The following is an 11,291-nucleotide window of genomic DNA, read 5'->3' as shown; positions in this document are numbered from 1 at the left end:
AAATAAATGAGAGGCACAGTGGTATATGGTTACCAAGCTCTGGCCTGGCCTCCTGCCATTCTGGCCAGCACTTATATTTCCTTAATCCAGTCCCCTTGCTCCTCCTGTGGCTGCCTCTGTCCAATCAGCCTGGTTGAAATTCCTATTGGCTGTTTGCTAGAACCAATCACAAAAGATACACCCATTTCCTTTTGTCCTTTTATGGGAAACAAAAAGCTATATATTCTTCTATCTATAAATGACAAATAAGTAATAATATATCTTACATGTGTCTCAACAAGGAATCTTAATTACCAGCTCACCTCTTGCCCTCCTTGCCCTATTGCCTTCCAAAACAGATGGTTAATCTTAAATTTTTATCTTAAACTTTTATCTTAAACAGATGTCAAGGATCTTGAGTTCACATCAACATTGAAAGATCTCCTTCATTTGGAGGTCTTTAAACAAAGGCCTGATAACCATAATGTTTCCTGCTTGGCAGGGGGGCTGGGCTGGTGGCTGACTTAATTTTCAGGATAATTACAACTCTTACAACTATATGAAATAAGAATCCATCATTTCTTAAATCCTTTGCATAATTACATTTAAGCCAATATATTTAATACATTATCATAAATAACCTTTTAAAAGGAAAAGAAATCTTAAAAGGATCTCAGTTTAAGACAGAAACAACTTTAGAAAAGACTTCCAAAAATACTCTCTTCCTTTCTGCCAGCCAGATGCTCTTGGCCTTTTAACCTTAGGAAAATATGGCTCAAGTTTAATGGGAGGCACATGGTGTTATTTTACTATTTACCCACTCTTAATTATGTTTATCTCTGCTTTTTTTTATCTTCTGTAATATGTAGGGTCAGTGTCCTCGCTCTCAGCCTGTAATTCCCTTTTTACGACTTTGAGAATTGTTTTCTGCTATAAATCAGGGGGCCCCCTTGTCTAGGAGGAAAAACATCTTGCCAAGGTTCTTTAGGCAGCTGGTCTTCTGCCTGGCATGAAACATTTGAAAATCTTTAAGCTTTTTAAGATACAGGCCCTGATCAAAATATATAAGCTTTGATAAAAAAAATGCAGGCTTATGATTAGATGCCTCAATACCCTGCCCTCCCCAGCCAAGGCCGGGCTCAGAGCGGCTTACAAGCAATAATAAAAACAAGATGAATGATTACAACTTAAAAACAAAAATAAAATACAACATTAAAATAATGGAACATTAAAATATTAAAATGTAGCCTCATCGCAGCAGGAGAAGGAAAAGAAAGAAGAAGAAAAAAGAGAGAGAGAGGGAGGGAATCAAATTGGCTCCAAGCCAAAGGCCAGGTGGAACAACTCTGTCTTACAGGCCCTGCGGAAAGAAATCAGATCCTGCAGGGCCCTGGTCTCATGAGGCAGAGCGTTCCACCAGGCCGGAGCCAGAGTTGAAAAGGCCCTGGCTCTGGTTGAAGCCAATCTAAGTTCTTTAGGGCCTGGGACCACTAGGGTGTTGTTATTTATGGACCTTGAGGCTCTCCGTGGGGCATACCAGGAGAGGCGGTCCCGTAGGTACGAGGGTCCTAGGCCGTGAAGGGCTTTAAAGGTCGAAAGCAGCACCTTCAATCTGACCCTGTACTCCACCGGGAGCCAGTGCAGCTTGAAAAGCACTGGGTGAATATGCTCCCATGGCAGAGACCCCGTGAAGAGCCTCGCTGCAGCATTCTGCACCCGCTGGAGTTTCTGGGACAGCTTCAAGGGCAGCCCCGCATAGAGCGAATTACAGTAGTCAAGCCTGGAGATGACCGTCGCATGGATCACTGTGGCCAGGACGGGGCTGGAAAGGTTTCATATATATGAAACGAGAGCTTGAAACTATATGCATGTGAACATTTTGATAATTAATAGCATTTGTTGTGATGAACTTTGTTCTCAGTTTGGGTGAGGGCACAGCAAATCTTGCAAATTCTCATTGCAATGTATTACTCCTAGGCCCATGATGCACATTCAAACTTTTGAAAGTCCAGTCAAAATTTGATGCCAGCAGGATTCCAACATGAAACTGGCAGATGATCTAGGCTCCAGAACCAAGCCTGATGAAGAACGGTTGAAATAGCTGGGTAGGTTTATCCTGGAAAAGAGGAGAGTGAAAGGAGATATGATAGCCATCTCCCAATACTTCAAGGGCTATCCCATGGAAGATGGAGCAAGCTTGTTTTCTCCTGCTCTGGAGGGTAGGACTCAAATGGCTTCAAGTTACAAGCAAAGAAATTTGACTAAACATCAGGAAGAATTCCTGACAGTAAGAACTGTTTGACAGTGGAATGGACTCTCTTGGAAGGTGGTGGAATCTCCTTCCTTGGAGGTTTGTAAACAGAGGTTGGGTGTCTTGGGACGTGGGTGGTGCTGTTGAGCCTAGGGCTTGCTGATCAGAAGGTCGGCGGTTCAAATCCCCATGATGCGGTGAGCTCTCGTTGCTCGGTCCCTGCTCTGGCCAACCTAGCAGTTCGAAAGCACAAAGTTGAAATAGATAAATAGGTACCGCTCTGGCGGGAAGGTAAACGGCATTTCTGTGTGCTGCTCTGGTTCGCCAGAAGCGGCTTAGTCATGCTGGCTACATGACCCGGAAGCTGTACGCCAACTCCCTTGGCCAATAAAGCGAGATGAACGCCGCAACCCCAGAGTTGTCCACGACGGGACCTAATGGTCAGGGGTCCCATTACCCTTTACCTTTGGATGTTTTAGTTAAGATTCCTGCATTGCAAAGAGTTGTACTAGATTACCCTCAGGGTCCCTTCCAACTCTACAGTTGTACAGTTCTATGATTCTAAGATCCCATCTCTTTTTGCTGACCTGTATTTTGACTTGCTACACGACTCTCTGATTTAGGAAAACCTTGGGGGTAACACTCTTCCTTAATGCAAGCACTGTGAAAAATGCCTTATCACAATCACACAAACTGCAGTCCCTTGTCCCAATTTTCACCTGCAAAGAGTTCTGAGCTGTTGAAAGACGGAAAGAAATGGAGAATATGCTTTTGCAATCCAGGCATAGTTGACTGTGTCAACTACAGCAAACTATGGCAAGTTCTTAAAGAAATGAGAGCGCCTGATCACCATTGGATATGGAACAACTGATTGGTTCAAAATTGGGAAAGGAGTACGGCAAGGCTGTATATTGTCTCTCTGCTTATTTAACGTATATGCTGAATTCATCATGCGAATTCATCATGCGAAAGGCTGGACAGGATGTCGGAATTCAGATTGCCGGAAGAAATATCAACAACCTCAGATCAGTGGCGTAGCGTGGGTTGTCAGCACCCGGGGCAAGGCAAGTAATTTACGCCCCCTAACCCGTGGATTTGTGCCCCCTAACCCGTGGATTTGTGCACCCTAACCCTAACCCCCAGATGTTGCGCCCGGTGCGGCCAGCCCCCCCCTGCACCCCCCATGCTACGCCACTGCCTCAGATATTCAAATGACACAACTTTGATGGCAGAAAGTGAGGAGGAATTAAAGAACCTCTTAATGATGGTGAAAGAGGAGAGTGCAAAATATGGTCTGAAGCTCAACATAAAAAAAACAAAGATCATGGCCACTGGTCCCATCATCTCCTGGCAAATAGAAGGGGAAGAAATGGAGGCAGTGAGAGATTTTACTTTCTTGGGCTTCATGATCACTGCAGATGGTGACAGCAGTCACGAAATTTAAAAATGCCTACTTCTTGGGAGAAAAGCAATGACAAACCTAGACAGCATCTTAAAAAGCAGGGACATCACCTTGCCGACAAAGGTCCGTATAGTTAAAGCTATGGTTTTCCCAGTAGTGATGTATGGAAGTGAGAGCTGGACCATAAAGAAGGCTGATTGTCGAAGAATTGATGCTTTTGAATTCTGGTGCTGGAGGAGACTCTTGAGAGTCCCATGGACTGCAAAAAAATAAAAACTCTCCATTCTTAAGGAAATCAGCCCTGAGTGCTCACTGGAAGGACAGATCCTGAGGCTGAGGCTCCAATACTTTGGGCACCTCATGAGAAGAGAAGACTTCCTGGAAAAGACCCTGATGTTGGGAAAGATTGAGGGCACAAGGAGAAGGGATGACAGGGGATGAGATGGTTGGACCGTGTTTTCGAAGCTACCAGCATGAGTTTGACCAAACTGCGGGATGCAGTGGAAGACAGGAGTGTCTGGTGTGCTCTGGTCCATGGGGTCTCCAGCTGCTTTTGGACTACAGTTCCCATCATCCCTGACCACTGGCCTTTCTAGCTAGGCATGATGGGAGATGTAGTCCAAAAGCAGCTGGAGACTCAAGTTTTGGAAAACCCTGAGTTAGAGGAAAGAGACCATAGTTCAGTACTTGAATACACCCCTATTTCAAATATACATATATGCATAGAAAACCCTGGAGTTCCTGTATTCCATCTCTGCCATCTCCAGTTAAAGGATATCAACCATCCAGACTGTGGAAAGACCTTTGCCTGAAACTTTCCAGACCCTCTGCCAGATGGAGGAACCAACAATGGACAAGATGGGTAAATTGGAGACTCAATATTAGGCCATTGCATAGAACCTAAGGAGGGAGAGATCCCAAGTACATTTCTCAGTAACATCTTCACAGCCCCCTTTTCAATGTTTAGAGAAAGAAGCCCAAAGCAAATATATTATGAGCAAGTGAACTGTTAGAATTTGCCGTGAAAATGGCAAGGCTTTAACACGCACCACCTGTGCCAATGTCCTTCTCACATAGAAGAGATAATTGGGTGCTTGCTGATCTAAAAGTAGGGCAAAATGCGGGACAAAGGGCCTGAAGAGTAGGGAGTTTCTACTGGTTGCTGTTGGATATAGTGTCTCTTCTAGAGAAAGGAAGATTGGACAAAGGGGTCTGCCATTGCCCTTTTAGTTCAGTATGGGGAGAAGACTGCTATCTGAAAAGAGAGAACTTGCACACTTTAGAAACTGAGGCATTGGCTCCTGAGATCACGACATCTATATGAACAAAGAGAGCTTTTTGATGGTTTCAACCTCTGCCATAGCTGGCAGCTTAGGGGTTTGTGATGGTGGTGAAGGACAGTGGCACTTGCTAAGTAACTAAGACACAGGAAAGTTTTTTGAGTTGAAAAGATGATGGTATTGATCGGGAAAGGACGGTAAAACAAACACATATGTAAGAAAGGCTCGATAACAGACAAACTGGATGAAAGGGCACCACCAAACTCTTATGACCGAGTCAGTGAAGAGCTGAAACTTTTATCCCTTCACTATCCCTCCCCCAAGTAAGGTAAAGGTAAAGGGACCCCTGACCATTAGGTCCAGTCGTGACCGACTCTGGGGTTGCAGCACTCATCTCACTTTACTGGCCAAGGGAGCCGGCGTACAGCTTCCAGGTCATGTGGCCAGCATGACTAAGCTGCTTCTGGCAAACCAGAGCTGCGCATGAAAATGCCATTTACCTTCCTGCCTGAGCGGTACCTATTTACCTACTTGTACTCTGACATGCTTTTGAACTGCTAGGTTGGCAGGAGCAGGGACCGAGCAACGGGAGCTCACCCCGTCGCGGGGATTCGAACCACCGACCTTCTGATCAGCAAGTCCTAGGCTCTGTGGTTTAACCCACAGCGCCACCAACGTCCCTCTATCCCCCAAGTACTGGGCCACAATTCAGTTCAGGAATTCAGTATTGCCTAGCCCTCCAAAACAATGACATATATAAAAACAAATAATAAAAAAGTACTGACCTTGCTGTGATAATGGAGTGTCATTTCAGGGCTTTTGGTTTTAGTTTTTACTGAATTTAAATACAGTGGTACCTTGCTACTCAAACGGCTTGGCTCCCAAACAAATCAGCTCTTGAAAACTTGGAAGTAAGTGTCCTGGTTTGCAAACATTTTTCGGAAGCCGAACATCCAACATGGCTTCCACTTGAGTGCAGGAAGCTCCTGCAGCCAATCAGAAGCCACGCCTTGGTTTTTGAACGGTTTCAGGAGTCGAACAGATCGAATTAAGTTCGGAAACCAAGGTACCACTGATGAATGATAACAAAGATATAAAATATTGTAGAATAATATTGCAGAAAGTCTTCTGGGTGGCAGTTTGGAGAACTGTAGTTCTCACAACACACATTAACACACCTACTTTTACACTTCAGCCACACTCATGTGGCCCTTGGAAGTTTGCCCATGGGTCAATGTGGCCCTAAGCCCACAAAAGGTTTGCCACTTCTGCTTTAAATAATAATAATAATAATAATAATAATAATAATAATAATAATAATGCTTTAGATGCATGAATTGGTCTGAGCTGGGCCTGATCTATTCACCAAGCAACACGGACACTTGCATAATTTCCCCATGTATTGGTGTGCAGAACCACATGTCATATGAAGGGACCTCGAGAATGAGCAAAACTGAGCCATTATTGGAGCATGACCATACCAACATAAATGTTTTAGAAATGTAGGTTGGGGGGGGGACATAAATATAATATAATAATATATTATTTTTACCCCACCCATCTAGCTGGGTTTCCAACAGCTAGCAGCAATTATATAAGGTCTGGAAAATGAGACCGAAGAGATCTAGACAGTGGAATGGAGACAGGTTAACTGTCTCTGCCAACAAATATAGGCTTATTATAAAATGGGAAGGGATCAATTGCTTCATTAGGTAATGAGGGGAGAACAATAAATAATAGTATTATATGTGTGCAAGTGGGAAGTATTTCAGACCACTGCTGTGGTTAAATGCCATGGTCAGGGCAATCTGCCTGGTTTGTGATTTTACACAAGCCCTAAGGGAGTGCCAAGATTGCTTTCAGGTGCAAGATTCAGTTCACCAATATTCTTTCTCTTCCGGGCATATTTAGTGACAGGTAGTGGGACACGAAGATCATGGCCACTGCTCCCATCACCTCCTGACAAATAAAAGGGGAAGAAATGGAGGCAGTGAGAGATTTTACTTTCTTGGGCTCCATGATCACTGCAGATGGTGACAGCAGCCATGAAATTAAGAGACACCTGCTTCTTGGGAGGAAAGCAATGACAAACCTAGACAGCATCTTAAAAAGTAGAGACATCACCTTGCCAACAAAGGTCCATATAGTAAAAGCTATGGTTTTCCCAGTGGTGATGTATGGAAGTGAGAGCTGGACCATAAAGAAGGCTGATTGCTGAAGAATTGATGCTTTTGAATTCTGGTGCTGGAGGAGACTCTTGAGAGTCCCATGGACTGCAAGATCAAACCTATCCATTCTTAAGGAAATCAGCCCTGAGTGCTCACTGGAAGGACAGAGCTGAGGCTCCAATACTTTGACCACCTCATGAGAAGAGAAGACTCCCTGGAAAAGACCCTGATGTTGGGAAAGATTGAGGGCGCAAGAAGAAGTGGACGGCAGAGGATGACATGGTTGGACAGTGTTCTCGAAGCTACAAACATTAGTCTGACCAAACTGCGGGAGGCAGTGGAAGACAGAAGTGCCTGGCGTGCTCTGGTCAATGGGGTCATGAAGAGTCAGACACCACTAAACGACTAAACAACAAGTGGGACGCGGATGACGCTGTGGGTTAAACCACAGAGCCTAGGACTTGCCGATCAGAAGGTCGGCGGTTCAAATCCCGTGACGGGGTGAGCTCCCGTTGCTCGGTCCCTGCTCCTGCCAACCTAGCAGTTCGAAAGCACGTCAAAGTGCAAGTAGATAAATAGGTACTGTTCTGGTGGGAAGGTAAACGGCATTTCCGTGCGCTGCTCTGGTTCGCCAGAAGCAGCTTAGTCATGCTGGCCACATGACCTGGAAGCTGTATGCCGGCTCCCTCGGCCAATAAAGGGAGATGAGCGCCGCAACCCCAGAGTCACTCAGGACTGGACCTAATGGTCAGGAGTCCCTTTACCTTTAGGTGTTCATAGGATTGCAGCCTACCTCTCCCATGGTGCAGTAAGATGCTGATAAAATTATTCTCAAAAAACAACTATGTGTGTGTTGATATACAGCAGTTGTGGGGAACCTTTGACTCTCCAGTTGTTGCTGAACTGCAACTCCCATCATCCCTCACCCCTGGCCATGCTGGCCGGAGGTGTTGGGAGTTGTAGTTCAGAAACATCTGGAGTGCCACAGATCCCCACACACCTGCTTTAAGACATCAACAATCATGCAGTTGTGGGAGAATGTGAGAAAAAGTATACCTATGCTGAATTACAGAGGAATTTCATAAAACAGTGTCCAATTTGGGTGCAGCATCAAAGATGGGTTTTTATTTGACCAAGGGATTTTTCCACGAAACAACAATAACCACCCCACCCTGTCTGTTGGGGTGAATGAATTTTGGAGAGGTTATTTTTACAGGTTAGTGTGGGATGTGAAACACAGAGCAGCCAAGTTCAACATCCCTAGAGTGGACATAAAAAGGGGGTGTCTGGACCAGCCATTCAGAACTTCCTGTTTCCTCCTAGGCTGGGACAGACTTCCTCTACATGTGACCAGAGGTGGGCATGGCCTCACCTGTGCAGGTAACAAAATACCTCACTGGAGGCTGCCATCTCCCACTCTGACTACATTCATCAAAGAAGCAACATCTGCTTAGCCTAAGATGCTCTCTTGGCTTCCAGTCAAGAGAGGACAAAGGAGCTGTTTCCTTATGGGATAGTTTCCAGGTATATTACTTTTGTAACTTAAGTTTGCCTTCTGGGGTCCATCTGTGAACAGAATGTGAGTGAGTAAACTCTTTTTATACTTTTATAGAAGACTGTGCCATGTCTATCGTTTAACGAGGGACTAAAGGGTAAATCACCAGGTAACTTATTTTAGAGGCTTTAGCGAGCCTGAGCAAACACATCCACTGTGCGAGTTTAAAAAGGGGAATGTTACTCTGCTAAATTGTAGAACTTGTTAACACAAGTTGGAAAGGATATAATCAAACAATATATCCTCTCCTGCATCCCTGAACATTCCCACAGTTAGCTGATGTGGTCAGGATTTGTTGCTTCCAAATAAATGTGCTTAGGACTTCAGGACTTGCACTGACGTTTCTATGGAGAGAAATGCAGGGTACAAAAAATGCTTCAGGTCACTGTACGCTTCTCTTTAAGCTGATGCTATTAAGCAACAAATTCAACTGTTCAGAGTAATTATTTGTTTTTTTGTGAATGCAAAAATCTGGCTAGTCTAATTGCCTCATTTTGTCGGGCCCTCCAAACAAGAGGTCTGAGATCTACAAATAAATGGCTACTCATATATTAAATATCAGACAGATCAGGGAACCCATGGAGAATGTAAATGCAAATAAGAGTGGAAGGACAATTATGTGTGGTGTATTATACATATTTAAAGTGTTCTTATTATCTCTACATGCATCTGACTCAAGAGACATGAGTCCCCACTGGAAAATCAATAACAGCACCTCTGCGAGTGCTGCTGGAAGCTGGACCCTTTCAATTAGTGCTCAGGAGAGACCAATCTTTTCCGTTGACTTGTCACCTGCTAATTCCATTGGAAGCTGCTGCATTACTGCTGTCTGGAGACATGTAAGACCCAGAGGTAGTAAAAGGGGACGATTAATGTTCATTCTTTACTTTTATGTGAAATGAGAATTTTCACAGCTAAATGCAGAAATCAAGCAAAGAGCCATGTAATACAGTCAGTCCTCCCACGATGAGATTTGCATCAATTCAGACAAGGAAATAGGTGTGTCGTCCACAAAATCAGCGTGTATCTGGACTAGCTAACATAATACCGTTATAAAAATCTATGGTGCGAATGCATTCGGAATACTTTGTGTCATTCTGGTTGCCTCACCTCATGAAGAATATTGCAGGGTTGGGAAAGGGGAACTGACGTGTGATGTCACGGTCGCAGTGCACGTTGTGTATGACATCAGGCTGCACCGCTCTTCGATTGCTGCAATGCCCTCCATCCCCACAGACATTGGAGGGGCTGTAGAGGCTCAGTTCCTTCTTCCAAAAAGAGCAAGTGGATCAAAACACAACTATCCTTGCAGAATTCACACTTTCACAATGCAGTTCTCCAACCCCAAAATGGGAACAAAACTGAATCGGCCTGGAGGAAAAGGTGCATAAAAATGCATTGCCTCTGAAAAGTGATGTCAAATAGTGTACACTAGGGGAATTTTCTCTCTCTCTCTTTCTCTCAGATGTGAGGACATTTTCTTTTTTACAAAGGAAATAAGCCACAACCTGATGCAGCAATGTGGCAAACTGAATTTGGGATTGGAAAAATGAGAGCACGAGAGAAACCAAAACTGGTATGTGTTAGGGTCCAAGGGGTTGCTCGAGAGTAAGTAGGCAAATGCCTCCCTGCTCGGCTGTGAAGCCTTGCTTTTGATGCCAAAATAGACTTTCTCTGTGCAGAGTGCCACTCTCTCGTGGCTGGCTCATTCACTGGCAGAATCTGTGAGTGTGCGGTCCTAAAACCTTCCCCAGCAGAGTAGTTTCTTGATGCCCAGTCTGCGCCTCCCCTCTCGGCGTGGAAGCCTACTGCGCAGGGAGGGCGTGGGTAATGGAGGAGCTCTCTCCTCCCTGCTTTGCCCAGGCAAGGTGCCCTGGCACCGCCTGGCCTCCTCTGAGCCCTGAAGCTCCTCTCCACTGGAGACGTGGTTACTCTCCTCCGCTGAGGAGGAGCTGCTTCCCATGATCTTTGGGGGCTCTCTGTAATCCATCCAGCTTTTCCCCTCTCCCCCCTGAGCCGATGGCAGTTCCCTGACAGTATGATTCATGCATCCTTAAATACAAATATTAAAAATGCCAATGGGCATCAGACTTACAAAGTTCCACCTTCCCTTTCCCATTAGGGCAGCCTTTCTCAACCTTGGGTTCCCAGATGTTGTTGAACTACAACTCCCATCACCCCTAGCTAGCAAGGCCAGAGCTCAGGGATGATGGGAGTTGTAGTCCAACAACATCTGGAGACCCAAGGATGAGAAACACTGCATTAGGGCATCCTTTCCCTTGGAATTCTCTTCCTCACAATGTGTCCTTAGATTCATGTTAACAGTTCGATATCCACTTCAGAGCCAGGAGGTGATTCCTACGAGCTGCACATGAATCATCAGAAGCTCATACAGGTTGTAATGAACCTGAAAAGATTCACTAACTGCTTTCACCCATGATGTCAAGAGCTACCTTCACTGGGAAAACCCAGCCTGCGCTGTAGTATGCGGAGATCCTTCGCTAGTTGTTCTTTAATCATGTATTGTGTTGCCTGCACATGAATGCTGGGTGGACATTGTGCACTGAACTGTGCGCACAGAACCTCTCCCTCACAAAATAACGGGCCTTTCCACAGAAAACATTTTAACTTGGGTTTCTTCAAGGCTGGATGACTG

Source organism: Podarcis gaigeae (assembly GCF_964106915.1).
Source record: "Podarcis gaigeae genome assembly, chromosome: 7".
In the NCBI taxonomy this organism is placed as follows: domain Eukaryota; kingdom Metazoa; phylum Chordata; class Lepidosauria; order Squamata; family Lacertidae; genus Podarcis; species Podarcis gaigeae.
This window is presented reverse-complemented; position numbering follows the sequence as displayed.